The sequence below is a fragment of the Etheostoma spectabile genome, chromosome 22, assembly GCF_008692095.1.
Source record: "Etheostoma spectabile isolate EspeVRDwgs_2016 chromosome 22, UIUC_Espe_1.0, whole genome shotgun sequence".
Lineage (NCBI taxonomy): Eukaryota > Metazoa > Chordata > Actinopteri > Perciformes > Percidae > Etheostoma > Etheostoma spectabile.
In genome coordinates this window covers 7961482-7980577 of record NC_045754.1, presented here as the reverse complement: position 1 = coordinate 7980577, position 19096 = coordinate 7961482, and the positions used below count along the sequence as shown (strand labels likewise).

At 39.4% G+C, this 19096-nt stretch overlaps 1 long non-coding RNA gene across 1 annotated transcript in view; it reads right to left on the bottom strand.

Moving 5' to 3' along the window:
- Positions 1–2454: 2454 nt before the first annotated feature.
- The window catches only part of LOC116672466 (uncharacterized), a 25222-nt gene continuing 8580 nt past the window's right edge, over positions 2455–19096 (bottom strand). The window contains exon 4 of the long non-coding RNA XR_004327556.1: positions 2455–2465. This is a non-coding gene — a long non-coding RNA (uncharacterized LOC116672466). The remainder of the gene's footprint in view (positions 2466–19096) is intronic.

Here is a 19096-nt window from a genome sequence, read left to right as displayed (position 1 = left end):
GATTTTCCTGGAGCTGATCATTGGTTGAGTCTTTGCCATTTTGACTATTCTTCGATCCATCCAAATGGTAGTTAAACGTTTCCCCCCACATCGATCAGGCTTTGGATGCCATTTCAAGGCATTTGAAATTATTTTGGCTGAGCAGCCTTTAATGTTCTGCATCTCTTTCTATTTTTTCCCCTCTCCAATCAACTTTTTAATCAAAGTCCGCTGTTCCTCAGAGCAATGTCTGGAACGACCCATTTTGTTGAGTATTTCAGTGTGACATGCACTATAACCGCATGCACAACATTGCTTCTTCCTTCCTTAAATATGAGCCATAAGACACCTGTTCTTCACAGACTCAATCACCTCACTAATTGAACACAACACTGCTATTGTTTTGAACATGCCCCTTTCAATTGCAGATTAATTACACAGATGAGCAGCGTGCAGTCAATGACTGTTGGGTCTGTTGGTTTTCTATGACCCTACAACACTTACTAGTAAATTATTTACCATGTAGAAATATAACTTTCACCAAAATATATATGATTTATGAGGTAAATGATGTTGGACTGCTATTATTTCGAACATCTCTCTCTCTCTCTCTCTCCACACACACACACACACACACACACACACACACACACACACAGCTGGTTAGCTTAGCATGAAGTCTGGAAACAGGGGCGAACAGCTAGCCCAGGCTCTGTTTGAACGCAATAAAACTCAACTACCAACACTACTTAAGCTCACTAATGAACACATCTTTTTTGTTTAAACAGCGCAAAAAAACAAAATATAAAAAAACAACAATTCACAGGTTTTAGCCTTTCTGTGCTGTACTTTTTACTGGTTGGGACCAATAAATTCCTAGGGGCCCTTTTAAATGGCATGTTGACTTTTTAAAAATTTGTACAAATGAACCAAATAAGATATGAGCTCTAATGGTGTTGGTAGGCTGATTTTGTTTCCTTTGGACAGAGATAGGCTAGCTGTTTCCTCCCGTTTCCAGTCTTTTTCCAAAACAATGTGTCTCCTGGCTGTAGCATCACATTTACTATAATTACCAGACATAAATAAGACTGCTGTGCTCATTGAACTCTGGGCAAGGAAGTCAAAACACATGTCCCAAAATTTCAAAGGATTCCTATACATCACACAATATAGTGACCATATAAATCCTATTCTAACCACATTCACCTCATTCACCTGCTTACCTTGTGCATTACTTTGTGTAGTGATGTATCTTAAAAGAAGTACAGGTCACTGAGGACAGAGCATTTGTTTTCAGACACAGGTCCATGAAGAGAAAATAGCCAAAGATTGTCTTCTATGAAAAAGCTGTGCCGAAGTGGTTTCATAAAAAGAAATATTTATACCCAGGCTGCTTATCACCAAGCAAATGTCGAGAAGTATTAACATGTAACACCCTGCAGGGCTCTCCAGGACACTTGCCACAGCTTCAAAGAGGGAGAGAGCCTGGTGTTATCGGGGCTTGGCAGTGTGACTTGGTGATGGTATCAGCCAAGCTGACTGGATTTCATTAGGCAATGCCCACATCTACAGTATGTCTACTGAACATATTGGCTCACACTGCAGGCGATACACAGCGAGTAATAGGCCTGCAGTCATGACACATGAGCTATCATCCACCATCCAGGAATGCCTATCAGCACATACACATTAGTTTACTGCAGACCTGGTGCTGTGCTGCCTAGATTATAGAAAGTCTCTCAGCAGCATTTGAAAATTGTTTAGCCAGTTACCTTAGCATACAAACTGGAAACAGCTAGCCCGGCTCTGTCCAAAGTTAACTAAATCTGTTAATCAGCCACCCACAAATGAACACATTATATTTAATTTGATCATTTTAATTAAGAAAAAATGTGAGCTTTACATGTGCTGGTTGGTGGATTGTGTTACGTTTGGTCAAAGCCAGGCTAGCAAAGTGCAAATGAAACCAAATCTAAACAATAAAGAATAAAAAAAGAAATGTTCACAATGCAGAAACGGTTATGGGGTAAATCCAAAATATACACATGCCAAAAAGTGAATAGTTACAATAAGGATCATGAATAAATTAAAGCTGTAGGGAACATGCAGGGCTGACTTACCACACAGAAGTTTTAACAGTGTCCAAAGTAATATATCTGCTGTAGAAGAAAGCTATGCTATGCATCATCACCTGAACCACCACCTTTCTGCCTCTTGTTTTTTTCTCTCCCTACCTCTCTCTCTCTCTTAAAGTCTGCTTTGTTGGGAATGTGGTTGTTGATTCATTTTCTTCTATGGGAGCTTACAGGCTCAGACTTGAGTCAACAGTTTTCCTATAGCTCAGACAAACACATTGTGTCACCTTTTTAGGGTTATCTACAGAAGCAACCAGCTTGTGGAGACACTGCCAAACTAAATCCTAAATTACGCAGAATGCACTGTACTCTGAGCAAAATGGTGTCCCAAAAATGTTCCTACATAAGCAACTTTGCTCAGTGAAGTGTTGTCAGGTGTGAATCTTAGTGGAACGTGTTTTAAGGGTTTAAAAATAGCACAGGCTTACGTGAGATAATTCCAAATATTAAAACAAATTGTTTGTCCATTAGCCAATTGTTTGTTTGCTTTGTTTAACTAATGGATAACCAGAAAAAAACATATTGAAACATTTAAACACACCCAGAATCCAAAGAAAAACCTCTATAATTGCACAGTGAACTGTTAAACTGTTTATATATTTGATATGGGGAGAGTTAAAATGGGAAGTACTGTAACAGCAATTTAGAAACAGAAGCTAAATATACATGTAGGTATAGTTTCAATACTCTATATATAACAACATATTTTGTGGAAATTATTCATGAAATCGCTGAAATATTATGGTCAGAAACTGGATGGGCTGTTTAATTTTAAAGTTGAATTAGTTTTATAAGGCAAAAGAAGAAGACAAGATGGGGTATGAAAACATTCAACATGCTTGCTAGGCTGGATGCACACTGTGCTTCACTGAGAAACTTGGAATGAAAACAAAAAAAACTTTGAATAAATACAAAACCCTGTTTACTTAAAGTGATTAAGTGGTTTAAATGTAGTGCAACTTCAGAATACCCTTTCTAAATGCATAAAAAGCACATTTTTACAACTGCTCTTTATCTCCTAATGTGAGCCCTCTGAGCCAGGTGATCTCAGCACACAGACTTGCCTCTTATTCTTTCTTATCTCTCATTAGTATGGTCTCATTCGTGTCCTCAGACAGTCAGGCAGCCAAGCACATCAGCCAGTGACAGGTCTGGGATCGCAAGGTAGCCTGATAGTCCGATACTGTCGAGGCATTCTCTTCTAGAGGAACAGGAGGCTGGTGTCGGACATGTTAGCCAACAGCACGTTGCTGCAAAACATAGTGTGTCTTGCATTTCAAGTTGTGTTTGCCTTGTAGACTGCCAGTAAACATGACGTCTCTGAAGTCAGCCACTGGTTTGTAGAAATGGTGTTACTCTGCATTTTAAGAGCTTTAGCCTCTCCAAAAACACAAATTCAAAGGTGTAAGGAATGGATTAAATGTGCTGTAGGTAGCATTGTGAAGATCCAGGACTTAGTCAAAGAATTTGAATACTGACAACTTCTCAGTTCCTCCCCCCCTTTCTGCTAAAGCCCAAATAGTCTCCTAAGCCCCTCCCTCCAAAAGGGAGAATGAATGTGTGCGCATGAGCAGTGATTGACACAGTTAGACCCCCCCCCCCCGACCCTGATTGGTGCATTTGAACAGAGAGCGGTGAATTTTTTTGTGTTTTTTTTTTATAGGTGGTGGCCAGAGGAGCCGGAATTTTACTTGCTTCATGTTGTTCTACATCAGTTTCAGCAAATATGACAGAAAGTTAGTTTTATAAGTCTTACCTACTGTATCTTTAAATGTGCTGTATGCTAGTCTGCCTAACTAGCATACATAACCAATCATTACTTCTAAGGCCAACGAAATTAGTGCGGTGAGAGTGTATGTTAAAAACAAAGCCCTGCTCATGACTAGCACATCCACTATGTATTTCCCCACTGTGAGGAAGCTGGTCCTGGCTGCTAGCAGCCTTTATGCTAATGTGACAATCTCTGCTGGACTTTTTGCCGGACATTCAGCTTTAGCCTCAGTCTTTTGGCATATCACGTGTGTGACTCACCACTGACTGACTGGTGAAGTTTATCTTTCAGAAGTTGTTTGTTTTGTACATGGCTGAGGGGAGAAACTATCCAGTCATCCAGGAAATAGGAGAGCGGCCATGTGATTTAGAGAGGAGAGTCTCTTTCAGGCATCCAGTCCACCTGAGACTGAAATCATTCTGGGTGTTCAGCAGCCCGTTGATGGATGGACACACTTCTTTTATTGCTTTTTCTGGCCTTTGATCATCCCATTGTGGACACACTATTTCATATTTTATCTGCACTGCAACACTATTTGCTATAATTTACTATGCCAAGAGGCCTGTGGTTGCGAAAGGTAACTTCAAACAAGAGTTTGCTCCCCCACCGCTTCTTGTATTTGTGTGTGAAAGAATGTGAGCGTGTTTGTGTGAGAGGTAGAAATCATGCCTCTGGTTGATCAAACGTCTGCAACTCAAACCACCTCATGGCCTTGGTGTTTATTGGCAGGCCCTTCAGAAAACACACACACACACACACACACACACACACACACACACACACACACACACACACAACACACACACACACACCAATATTAACACCCCCGTTTCTATTGAGCTTCGCTTCGTAATGAGCATCTAACAGTAATTTAAGGCCATAGTCCTGACACACCATATTGATTAGGTGGACAGGGCATGAAAACACTAACAAATCAGTGCAGAAGTGTTAAATTGCCTCTCTCATCAGATAAATCAGCACTATAGAATGGCCATAAGTTCATGTCCTCTCTATTGCATCTCAGCAATTTTCTATTTCATGTCATGTTTTAATACTGTGCCTCCAACTGATATCGTTAACCTCCGTTTCCTGACAGTGACTGCTACATTTATTTACAATCTGCATAAAACTGTATGCCCCATTTTGGCACAGATAATAGGTAATTGTGACACATCTGAAATAAAGGTGATATAGAATAATAATGCAGATAAAGGCCAGTTTTAAGATTTTGACATTATAATAGATTCTTTTTACAGTCTCTCAAACCTTTCAAAAGGTGCAATTTCTATTGCTCTAGTGGTAGATGTGATCACAACAAGTCATCTTAACAAGTGTAGTGTGCTTTTTTTAAAAGGAAATCATGTGCTTAATAAACTGCATTAATATATATATATATATATATATATATATATATATATAAATAAAAGGGATATATGTATATCCCTTTTGCACTATAATCCTGTCAGGTAATTTTTCTATGCACAATCCATGTAACTGCAAGTACAATTTCTACGGTGGGTTTTGATAATTTGGCCTACTTTGAGTTATTTCCAACAACAAAAAGTTTAGCTATACCACAAAATCAGTCCCTCCTCCAATCTGAGTAGTATGATTGACATTGACGGGACAATGAGTTCACTAGGTTCAGACTACACAGTGACTTGACAACTAACTGTCAAAACCAAATGTATTTCCACTTTTTGACTACATTTACGTTGATTGGGTTGGTTCCAGGCTCTGATTGGGTTATGTTATCATTCCAATCTGGCAACACTAAAAAGCAAGAACTGCTAGCATGCATGGATGTACAATTTAGGTTGTGAATTCATCCAAAACAATTACCTCTGCAAAATGATTTTTATGTAAATGCTAGAAACACATTTATTTGGCCTATTGCATTTTGGTGAGAAAGTTGTGTAAACATTCCATTATTTACTTGCAAAAGCTACACAGGGTACTTCAAGGTGTTTGCCTAAAAAAGTGTTTTGATTAATGGGAGTGATTCCTCTCCACCTATCTCAGAAGATCAACTAAACTTCTATTTAAAAATGTGCAAACTGTGTTTTCTTTTTAATTGAGTACTGTTACGTCAAACCTTTTGCCTTCCTTGTCCCTGTTATGTGAGGCATCACAGACTAATTTGTAAACACCGGTACACAGTGTGAGTTTTCATCAATTCTGCATATTCCCATTTTGTAAACATCTTACCTCCTGCTACCATCTGGAGCTCCCAGTGTTAAAAGCTGCTTTGTGCAGATTTACAGGCAGTCATGAGTGGTAAACTGAGAAACTGTCAACCAAGTTATCAGAAAAGGTGGCTGCATGTGAACCAACTGATGTAATTAATTCTGCGGTGGATGAAATGACTTTTTAAAAAGAGTGGGGAGTAGTCATGCCAATATGCTAATAAAGATAGATTTTCATAGTTCTTGAATGGACTTCATGTGTAATTTTCCACTGTGGTATGCTGTGTTTCTAACAGTGTCACTCTGCCATGATTATTCCTAAGGCACCCTGCCAGGGTGTAGAGGGAAAACCTTTTGACAGAATGTAACGGTGGCTGAACTCAAATCTTAAAAAAAAAAAAAAGTACTCACATTTCTACTGTAGGTTACGCTGACATAAAAAAAGTGCTTGTATGTCAAACATTAGTGTGTAGGATTTGAAATGTTCTCACTTTGACACCCTCTGGTGGTAGTACCAAGAATGATATTGTTGAAGGCAGCAATGCGCTCTGCCCTTTCATTTGAAAAGTACAGTAAATCATTTAAAATTCTACATGTAGCAACTGTAAAATGTGTAGTTTGCAATGATAACTTCTCTTTTATATAACTTTTACATATAAAAAGCAGGTCCATCATAGACTTTGGCATGTACTGCTTTGCAATTATGTAAGGCATAATCAATGTTTACATATACTGACCCTGTCGATTGTGGGAAACAGTGAAGGTTTGTTTACAAAAAACAGGCTCTTTAAATATACATTTGAATGTTAATAAATGATATATGATATAGAGGCTTAATGCGTCACAACTGCACTGTTATCTTAAATTGAGACATAGGCTCCAGCTAATCTGAGTCATGACCATGATATAATCAACTCCTATTCTGACATGTAAATAATTCACTGCATTGTGACAATGGCACAAAACTTGTCATAAGCAACTTTGTGCCCCTTCTTGTAACGGGCTGAATGTAAATTCTGTGACACATTACTGCGTCTGGTAGCATAAAATCTTCCAACACAGAGCTTCTATATTTCTCTGCAGGAGTTTCTCTTCACCTGGAGCAAAGCTCATTTCACTGGAAAATTGGCTCTACAACTCAGCTCCTCACACCCCCATTCTCTCCGCCTGCCTGTCTAAATTCAGCCATTATTGTAGTGCCTTAAGCACTAATCCAATTAGCTATAGGAAGCAAATGGAGCTATCTCTCATTTTAGCTTGTCACCTGCTCAAGGGGGCAAGGGGAGGGGAAGCAACGTGTTTTATGGGGATTGGGACTTGAGGGAATAGATGATACCTAGCATGCAAATATTTCAAGCCTGCAGACAAGGAGTTTTGACAATTAAGTGAACCATCATTGAAAATGATTTGGCAGTTGTATTAGACAGAGGGACTGTAGTATCACAAGGATAGCTCCACTACCTCATTCGCCCCCCCCCACAAACCTGCTAAAACATTTGCTCATGGCTCGCCCTTCAACACTTCATTGCTTAGTGATTAAACCTCAACATTTCGCTCCGCTGACTTGTTGGACCCTCGTCTGTGGCCTCAGGTGGACGGTCAGATTCTTGGCCCTGTGCCGATCTATTAGACACTGTAAACATACCTTCAACTACAAAGGACTTGCCCCAGATTGCCCTTGGCAGTCAGACATCCACGCAGAAGCCAAATTTCTCAGAGTTCTTCGCTTAATGCCAGATGGTGTCAGTGCTCACAATGCCTGAAACCAGTGTGGGTGGTGAATTCAAAATGTACCTGAAGCGATGATTTTAAAATGAGTAAATGGATGGGCTGGCTACCTTTTTGTAGTTTAGAGGCACACTAAAACTAATTTAGGTCAATAAAATGGTAGAATGGGTTCGGGTTTATTAGAGCATAAATCGGCTTATCCAATGTGACTTGTGACCACCTCATCAGGATGGAGAAGGTGATGAACAACATAAAGTTGTGGGTAATTTGATTTGAGTGAATCATATCTTACAGACATAAGTGTGTTTTATATCGGTGTCACAATCCAGCAGCCTAACTGTATCAAATTGTGTGCATCTTTGAGGTTGGCAATGGCCAGGAGGCTGATGTCATCAAGTCCAAAACCTTCCGCCACAAAACAGTTTTTCCCCAATGGCAGCTGGCCTCGTCCCACCCCATGAACACTATGCATCAAGCTCCTACTCTCCCACCATTATCCCTGTACATTGCACACACTCTTTATGCCTTTACACATCCCATCCTCTTTCATTCAAACACATTTGACAGTTGATATTTTATTGTTCTTGTATTCATTCATGATTCTTGACACTTGTTTTTTCTTACAGTTAAGCTGTTCTTAAAACCACTTTTAATTTTTATGTTTATAAAACATTAAAACATTAAAATTCATAAAACGTTTCCGAATAAACTATAGCCTCATTTTAAAATTGGTAGACAACGGTTTGAAGTTAATATATATGAAAACAAAATGGACTGGTTGCATCTTTATGCGGCCACATTGAAGAAACATCTCAAAACAAGTAAACACCTTTCCATCTAAAAAATGTTGAACCAAGGCTGCCATATTTTCTTTGGGAAAAATTACTTTGGCCTTTTTTCCCCTTGCTACAGGTAAAAACATCTCAACTCTGCAGTGCCTGATAATGGACGGAGCATCGTTGTGGGTGACAACATAAATATATTTCTGTCTAACAATCTTCCCCAATGCAGGTTGGATGCTGCACATTTCCTGTCTGTTCTCTGGTATTTTTGCATGAAGGGCTGGTGAGACATTTGCAGCTTTGTCCTGTTCTGACTGTTGCCACGAACATCATGTAGCGCTGGCAGACCTTGCCTGTAGTGCTGCCTGCCTCTTTGACGCCACAGTGCCCTGTCATGATGACAGTTCTGCCTTTTGCCCTCTGAGCTTTCCTAACTGTATAGCTTGTGGTGGATTGGAACATGATGAAATGAACAGGGAGCAAAATACCTGCTGGTGGTTCAGTCTGGTTTAACACTGGTACATGACAGTAGGTTCTGGAGAGGTCAGGTCGGGACGACTTCCTGCTAGCATTTTAAAAGTTTGTAACAATACTCAGACACAAACACTATGAAAGTCTATTTTCCATTTGTTTGTTTTTTAATGTTTGGTTGTCAATCCATTGTGGCAGGTAGAAAGAACATTCAAATGTACTCTGGAACAAAATGCCTGTTGGGTAATGTATGACAACAAAGCTTGGCACTGGCTTGTGGCCTTACCCTTAGCATTAATGGGAACAACAGAAACAAACACCAAAAACAAAAAGGCATGTTGTCTTAAGTGACTAATCAAAAGCTGTCAGCTATCAAACCTCTATCAAAGGCTGCTTTCACAGAAGGCAGCAGATGTTACTCCGGAGTCCATTCATCTAAAAGGATGCAGTTTGTTTGTAGTTCACAAATTTAACTGTAGTGCAATGTCATACTTCAAAGAAAGCGTTTGAACGCTTCCTGTTTAATTCTGTGGCTTTTTCCGTTGTGTCAAGTAGAGGATGGGCCCACCAGCTGTATGCAGGACGAACGCCAATCTTCATGTCTCTGGAGGGAGAGGGGATGAAACAGAGAAGACTAATTGAGACCAAGTCCACCCCCTGCCTGCGCGAGCTGCCACTCTCTTGGCTGAAGACACTTACTGTAGGTAATTACAGTGCTAGAGAGCACCAGTCTCTCAAACTAATGTGCAATCACAGGTTGGAACCTGACATTAAAGAAAATCGTACCCTATTTGGTTCACATAAGCATCCTTGTAGATTTAACTGTGTTCCTGCTGCCTCCCTGCAATCATTCATTTGTGCCCCTGCTGGAAATGTAACCACTTTTACACCACACAGTGTATTCTACAATCAAATCCGCAACATAGTTTTTCAAAGCAGGAACCTCCAGAATGTCTAACATATTCCTAGTTGTATTGCACCAGCACGAAGGACACTATATACACAAAGGGCTCTCAATATTTGATAGCTATCTCACAATATATGAATCTCGCAGCAGAAGGTATACTGTCCACGTCAGCAACTGATAAATTATTTAGAATGAGTTGAATGGTAATGTAACAATGGTTTCAGCAGATGGCTAAATCAGGTTGGGATAATCAAGTGCCCCTGTCATGCAATGTAGTTTTTGCACCATTCATTTTTTTAAGTATATATTTGTGCCTTCAAAGCAAATCCCCACCCCTCCCCCCATTCATAATGAAACAGGATTAAATGTTTATTTAGCAACCACACGCCAAATAGTCAAAGCTGTGATCACCTACGCAGTAGCCTTAAAGTACTAACATCCTAAAAATGTTTATGGACATTTGTATGCAGCCAGGCACAGCTCAGTGGGGGGATGTGGATCCCTTGAGCTCTCTAAACAGTCACTGGTGCTTTGTACCATATTATTCTGGGATTTTCACTGATGCTTGTCCTATGTAAGGCGAGCTCACTAACAGTACACTCAATAACAATACAAATCTAAGACATCAGGCAAAGCCCATGTGAGTCTGAATGTCTAAAAGGTTTTTCCTCCAACTGGCACATTATATTTATTATATAGATTACGTTGTCTCCTGATGTCACAGACAAAGAAGACCATATCTTTTTCAGTTTCCTTTGCATTTTTAACTTTAATTCCTTAATTATCTTGATAGACAAGAAGTGATAAACACCTATTTAAGCACATTAAAATGGATCTTTGAGGCAATTTAAACCTGGTGACTGCGGTACCGCAGATCACATGATTCATTGGCTGAAAAAAAACAAAAACTGAGGAGGCCTGGTCAGGCCGACATGTAAAATGCCAACATTTCCTGGTCTGTTTCATGATGACCATTTCACGAACTGCCATGAGACTGAGCTGCAGCAGCCTGCTCTGGGGGACAACAAAGGCCGCCTGGACACGATCTGCGGTCTCTAGGGGACGCAACAACGGGGAAATGAAACGCCACACACAAGCAACGACGACGGGACAGACCGCCACATGAGAGACATGCTACAACAACAAGACAGTTGTGGTTAGGAGAAGAAGAAGAACGCAGAAAGGAACTACCACGAGCGGGACACGATCCCCGATCTCCAGGGTGAAAGTCCTGTGTTGTTTGTCCCATCCACCACCCCAACCACCCTCCTTACGCAGATTTTTGGCTTTTAAATACTGCTCGCTACCCTAATGGTGCTGTTATCACGAAAGATGCTTCCCATTGAAATACATTAGTTTAAAATTCGTTCACAACCACAAAAAAAACAAACAATCATGTTCCTGTACACAAATCAATAGATTTAATATCGTCACCATTTCACAAACTGCCATGAGACTGGGTTGAACTATTGTAGCTTTAAGTTTTGTTGCAGTATTCAGTTTTATTTTACCTCCTCTGTCCAAGTATAAACTGCTTCACTAAAGACCAAGAGTTGTGAGACAGGAGTCAATGGTACACATAGGCTACATCTTTTCAATGAACTGAATTTATTGTCCTGGTTGTAACAAAGCTAAGCCAAAGGAGTCACTTTTCAACCACTTATTTTTTTAAGAAGACCGATTCATTTTGCCATTTGCAATTAAAGTTTATTTATTTATTTTTTATTTCCATGACCTTACTCATGTTGTCTCACCAATGTCGGTTTTATTTTCTATTCTTTAAAAGCTGTAAATAGGTTGTTCATTTCCTTTGGGCATTATATTGCGGGAGAAACATTGTCCACCAACAAAACATATCAAGGACATTCTGCATGCCTTGTAACATCTTTGACTTAAATTTTGTATTTTTGTAATTTTGCAATGTGAATGGACACTAGTTGAACTAGTTTAACAACTGGGACACAGTTCAGCCACTGTATACGAGCGACCGTAAATGTGACTGCGAGCTCTACAGAGAGGTTGCGCCTTCTGGGAGGCCAGCAGAGCAGGCAGCATGGAGACGTTTAAATAGGCCAAACAGCAGGTTCACCAAATCATCAATAATGAGCCTCAATTACCAGAAGCACCATACCTGCTAGGAGGGCCGGACCCACAGCCTCCAGACACAACCCCCCACATTCATCCCTCCACTGGCCTGCCTTATCAATGTTTTTCTTCTTCTTTTTTTATCGTGTGGGTTTTGAAACGTGCTACAAAAATAAGCTTTATTACTTCAATTAGTTTATTGGTTTCACTGCGACCCCATGAATCATTGACTGTGTGTAAGGGACAATGGTAATGCAACAGAAAAGTGTATGTATTCTGTATTAGTACCACACACACACACACACACACACACACACACACACAGTTTTAGGTGGGCTATGATTAGGCTCTGAGCTTTTAATTTGACCCCTATCCATCACAGCTGTGATGACTAAGAAAATAAAATGCCCACAAGCTTATAGATATGGCACATTGTGTCAGTGTCTAGTGTTGGATGATCATTTGCTTAACATGAGATATTATTACGTTCAACATGACTAATTTAATTGAACATAAATTTGTGTGGCCCTCCTCAGGCATCAAACTCAATCTATGTTCACTTACAGTTATATCAAGCTAAATACTATGAATAGATAGATGGATAGATAGATAGATAGATAGATAGATAGATAGATAGATAGATAGATAGATAGACAAATTTATATTACAACCTCATCATCCACCTTGGGCAAATCAGATTAAAAAAAAAACCTAATGCAACGGAGTTCAGATGCCATCATCTCTTTGACCTTTGTTACAAATACATAATAGTATGATGTCTCTGAGTGCCTTTATTTTTAGTCCTTGTGTTGTCCTTCATGTCACGGAGACTTGTTTGGTTCATTAAACACGTTCGAGTGCAGGATTGGTCTCGGGACCCCGAAGGACGAGGCCCCCCGCCAGTACATGTGAAATGACATCACATAATACGCAAGGGTCACCGGGGACCCGAAGGACAACACAACCACAAAAAATGAACTCGATCTTGGCCGAGCCATCGCTGAGGTAATTAGAGGTGATTGGTTACACCTGTGCTTTTGCTGCTATGATGACAGGTCAAAATGCGAAAAGGTCTATTTGCAGGGCCTCACAGGATTTATTAACTGAAGAAACCAAAAGGATTTAAAACTATCTCCAACCTAAATCTGAGAAAAGAACTACATATTTGGACTTAGTACTTTATGACAGTACTAAAAATACGTTGTCTTTAACAGGTGTTTTTATTTTATTTTTTTGAATATCTTTATCATGGTTTATGATGGGATCAAGATACAGCACAGCAGTTGAAAATAACTCATTTTTGATAAACTACCATAATCTTGCTTTAATACAATACCATGCTGCTAACAACAATTTATTCTAAAGCTTTATCACAACACATCTGCCCTCGCTATGATTATTGCTCAACGAAAATACATGCAGAAAGAGATGAAGATGTGGGTTGAAAGAGGTGAAATGAATGTCAGCTCCAGCGTTATATCAGCCATCTTAGTCCAAATGTCAGCCAGGCTTCTTTTCTGATAAAGAAACAGAGTTATCAAACTGCTTCCTATTGCTGCTGCCATGGTGACAGGAAGGTATAGAGGAGGTGAATAAGAGGCAAGCGATAACGCTCAGGAATAGATGTTGCCGCTGCATCCATGCACTGCTGTTGTGTTATGAAAGTGTCTACACCTGGAGTCAATCTGGCTTTTCAAAATGTTGTTTCTGCATTTGTTTGAAAGAAATGAAAACACTTCAATCTGAGTTTGTAATTTGTAAAAACCCATTAGCCTTTTTGCAGCCAGTGTCTTTAGTCACTGTCACGTTTAAAGGCTTGACAGTGTTCGTTGCACCTTGCATCTCTCGTCAAAAGCAACCTGTTTTTTTCATGCCGACCAAATTGCATTTTTGTGTTTATCCAATGGGATTTGAGAGGATTTCACAATATCCAGGAGTGGCAAAATGAATAAACCCATAATAGAGCATTTAATCCTTTGAGTGAAAAACACAATACACACACACACACACACACACACACACACACACACACAACCAAAAAAACAACAACAATGCTTTAATTCTGAGGTAGAATTAAAAATAAAGTACATAGAAAGGAAATGTAATTGGAAAATTGTCACTGTTTCCTAATTTAGGAAAGGTTTTGTTCTTGCAGCTACAGATATACAGTAACGGTTAGACTTCTGTACCTCTATCACACACTGTTCATTGTTCTTAAAATTGCTCTCTTCCCTTGTTTGTGTTCAGTGATTCTACATTTCATGCTTTTATAATAACCTGGATTGATGCAATATTAGCAAATACGCCCCAATGATGCAATAACTGATGCTAATATTACTACTATTGCTATTTTATACTTATATATTCACGTCAAGTCATCATTCAGAAATCTGCTAAATCCAAAGGCTTTCAGGCTTCACAGCTTGAAAACATTTACCTAAAGGTGTTGTGCATCCTTCACTATTTTGCCATAATTTGCATAATAATAAAACTCACTTTTGCGAATTATGTCTTTAAAGTTTTTACTTTTAATATTTAAGTCTTTAAAAATGCTATAGGACGGAGATTGCATCAAGATTACCTCTAAAACGCTGACAGTTTAATTAACTTTGCAAGTTAAACACTGATGATACAATCACACATAGATGTGCTGCAGTGGGTGAAATTTGAAATATTGGGACAAAAATGCCTGACACTCTAATCACATCACATCTAAACACTGTTCCCAGTAGAGTAATTGTGTTGGTTAAGAGTAGACAAACAACAAAGCCATTATTTCAACATGCATGCCCTCTCACTCCTTCACTGTTGTTGACTATTGTTGTTAATGTTAACAGTAACATAAAAGCCCCCATAATCATTCTTGTCAGTGCCAAATAACAAAGCTTGCAGCAGCTCCCTGTACAGTTTTGACTGGAATTAGATATAAAAATTGCCCTCATTCTTTCCTTTTCACTAAATTATCTCTCCTGACACTTTATTTCAGCTTGAACCTTGACTTCAGTTAAGAAAACAAACATGTTAACATAAGGGGTAGAGCGTGGATTTGATGAATAACGCAGAGAAAAAGTATGCATAGTACAGCCTGAGGAAAAATACATATTGCTTAATGATTGTTGAAGGAATATCTTTGTGTGTGTGTCTCAGCTGGGTAAGGCACAATGCTATGTGTGATGTGTGTGGTTTGAATACAGCCTGGGACCATTGTCATATGCTGTCTGCATCGTTTCTCCACACATTTTTCTTGCGGTTGAAGTGTTGGCTCACCCAAATTACAGGAAAACTGATTTTCTCACCTACCTATCATGGTATCTAGCCATGGAAACAGTTCTGGTGAAATTGGTCCATGTTTTAAAATGTGTCTCTGAAATGTCTGCCTCTGTTTTTTGGTGTACACAGCATTGAAAAAGGAATTTAAAAAAAGGCAACAGGAACACTGTCCCAGTGTTGACAGTGCGTTTGTCACTAGATCTTCATCCGTTAATCACAAACTAGATTGTCAGTCTTCCCAAAACACTAAGACAAACAATAAAAACACCTGACTGAAACATGAGCCTTATTATAATCTCTCTCATCTCTATAGTTATGGTCATGTGAACTAGTGTTCACTGTTGGTTTGAGACCGTTAAAGACACATATGCAAACTAGACTTTCGCCTTCAGACATTTTGTGAGTATGAAGGGAGCGTACCTAAGGTCCTATCTCTCTGTGGCACCAGTATACAAAGCTGAGCAGAGCAGCAGAATTCTGCACCCTTCTATTTCTTTCAAACATACTGCCCACACAAAGATGACACAGAGCTTGTTTAAAAGTATCCCTTTTTAATGTAAACATAGCAATACGACATTGTGAAAATACACAACCATGTCCCAACTAAGTAAAAGTCATGCATTCTAGATATACACTACCGGTCAAAAGTTTGGTGTCACTTACAAATTTCTATTCCACTCCATTATAGACAGAATACCAGCTGATCTGAGTGGGTGGCTGATCTTTAATACAATATCTACATTACCCATTATCAGCAACCATTCCTCCAATCATCCAAAGGCACATTATGTTTACTAATCTGATATCATTTTAAAAAACTAACTAGAAAAACGTTAGAGAACGCTTTTGCAATTATGTCAGCACATAATGTAATCTGAAAACTGCTGCCCTGGTTAAAAAAACAATGCAGCTGATCTCAGCTGGTATTCTGTCTATAATGGAGTGCAATGGAAATTTCTAAGTGACCCCAAACTTTTGACCGGTAGTGTATATATGTTCAAAACCTTAAGTAAGTAGAAATTACCAACCATTATGCAGTCATCAGCAACATTTACCTAAAGTATCAAAGTAAAAGTACTCAGTAAAAATGGTCCATCATGATGTTTTGGGATTAACTGTACAGCTGCATTAGGTTGTGCTAATGTCAACTAGGCCATACTGTTGGGTAGTATAATCTACAGCAATGCAGCACTGCATCATGAGCAATAAGATCATCGCTTTTATAGCACCGCTGTTCTAGGAAAACCACTTATCTCTATACAAGCGATAGTGAAATGAGCTCAGAAAGAGCCCTGCTACTGATCCAAGAAAGCTTTTTAAAGAGTTTTATTTAGAAGAAGAAGGATAATTTTCTCAACACATTAAGGAACATTTTATCCTTCAGTTTATCAGAAATTTTGTGTACATCGTTCTCACGATATTGATGTGGAATTCTTTAAATGTAATTTTTTAAAAGAAAACCTTATTTGCCTTGACTTTAATTGTATTGCAGAAATGGGAGATGGATATTTTAAAATCTGGGCAAATTAAACCCAAGTTATATGCGTGGCTGAATATCACTTAAGATAGTCTAACTAACAACATATGTTCTGCTTTTTTTTTAAAGGAAACAAGACCCCTGTAAATCTGGAAACGCTGTGATTTTCTATTACGGTCCTGTTCTCACACATACATACATTAGTCTATAAAACGGACTGCTGCTAAGTTCATTGGGGCCTAATTTAAGCTTATTTATTATGCATAAGTGCACATGAGGCATAATGATGGAGAAGGAAGCAGACCATAATGAAATCTTCCTTTCACTCAGACACTGCTGCATATTCATTTCTCCTCTCAGCCAGCATGCTTTCATTGTTCTCAGATGCCTACAGACAGTTGAGTCCTTCAACCAGCTGCAGTACATTCTGGAGTGAATCACAGGTTTAAAAGCTGCGCTCTGAATCGCAGGGCATGAATTCAATGAGTGAGTAAATGCAGAACCTTTTGTTTGCGTCATATTTTGATGCAATGCCATACCGCCCATTGATTGGATACATTGAGATCACATTAACAAACAGGAAAAGAACATTTAACACAGCTCGGTTTCCAGCAGCCTTGGTCCAGTAATGATTTTAAATGCGTTCTGTGTCATGAAGACACAAAAAAAGAAAAAAGAAAACTAGGCCTTTTGTCTACACAGCATTTTCTCTCATGAATGGCAATTAAATATCCTCAAAGGCTCTTTTTATCTTCAACAATAACATGACCTTGAAGAACCTCACATTTAAAAGAAAGAAAATAATGAAAAATGTTTGTCAGGTTTCAGACGTGGCTGTGGAAAATGGCAAAGGTCAGCCGTTTGTGAAGTTAATTTGTTCGGCCATGTTAACAGACTTTGTTGGCCTCTTTCCGGATCAAGGGTGTGCGACTCCTGTCTCTGCGAGGACAATGTAAGAACACAGCATCCAGCACACTAATCCAATTAAATGTGTTTGTTAAGGTCGTGATGCGCCGGTGCCAAAACGGCGATGAAGGTTGTGCCGCCGCTCTGCAGCAGCAGGAGGAGCCGGGGCTCTCGAGAGACCGATGGACGTGGGTCCACGCACGGCAAAACAAAACTGAGCTCATGAGCATGTTTACAGTGAGTGCACAAGGCAACCCGCAACTCAATTATTTAGCATGTGTACGAGATGTAATGACTTTCTCCTGTTATTAATGACCCATGCCTAGGCTTATTTATGAAAGGATACTTGTGAGTATTAGGCAGAAGATGAAGGAGCAGGAGACTGAAGATGTTTGCCTTTGTAGTGATTCAGGCTTAACGCTACATAGTGTAAGAATTTCTCCCATCTAGCGGTGAAATTGTGTATGTCAACCAACTTCACTTCACTTTCTAGCCCCCCCTATTCCTAATGCGTCCTCCATTCCGAGCGCGTTCTAACTCCTACGGTGGCCAAACCCAGCGTGATAATAATTTTATGTTATTTTGGTCCCCTTTCATTGCTAACAACGGCTATCAGGTTCCCATACATATGCAAGCCAATGTTAGTAAAGTATCAGTGCTATTGTTTTTCTGTGTATTGTACGAGATTAGTGTGAGGCGATGTTTAGTGTAGGAGCAAAGCAACAGAAATGTGTGTTTAATATATTTCTCTGAGCAGTTTGAACAATGTCAACGAAACCAAAATTAGCTCTTAGTATCGCCATCGTTTACACACAGCTGTTCTAGCTGTAGCTAGTTTGTGTTCCAACTGCACATGACGTGAGTTGTCTGCCAGGGAAATCACGACACGTATGATTACGTTTATGTTACAAGGGAGACAATCCTTTTTCATCATTAACGTGAGGAAAAGTATCTTAGTCATAGCGTTATGCACAACCATGCTCTAGTTAGCCAAGCAAGTAGCAACTATAAAACTTTTAATTTACACAAATAGGCAGAATTACCTGTCGAGAAGAAAGCAGGCAACTTCGGCTTCCCTTTTTTAAGTCCTTGCTCTTTTCCTCTTGGAAAAGCCACTCCAACGTTATACTTTGGTCTTGTAAACCAACTCAGTTAACTCAGCTAAGTGTCCTCCAGAATGGGCGCAACAGGCTTTCAAATCTGTCGGCAGTAAAATAATCTTCCCTCCCTTCCTGGCATTCGCCACAGTCAGTGCCACTGAGTGAAAAGCACAAAAGGCGCAGCGGTGTAGCCTGTATGTCCCTTACAGGTAAACATATTTCAAGCTGGCGCATGATTCTGGAGCGTCTACCCCAGTTCATGCAAGCGTAAATTCCAAGCCAATAGGAATACTTGAAAT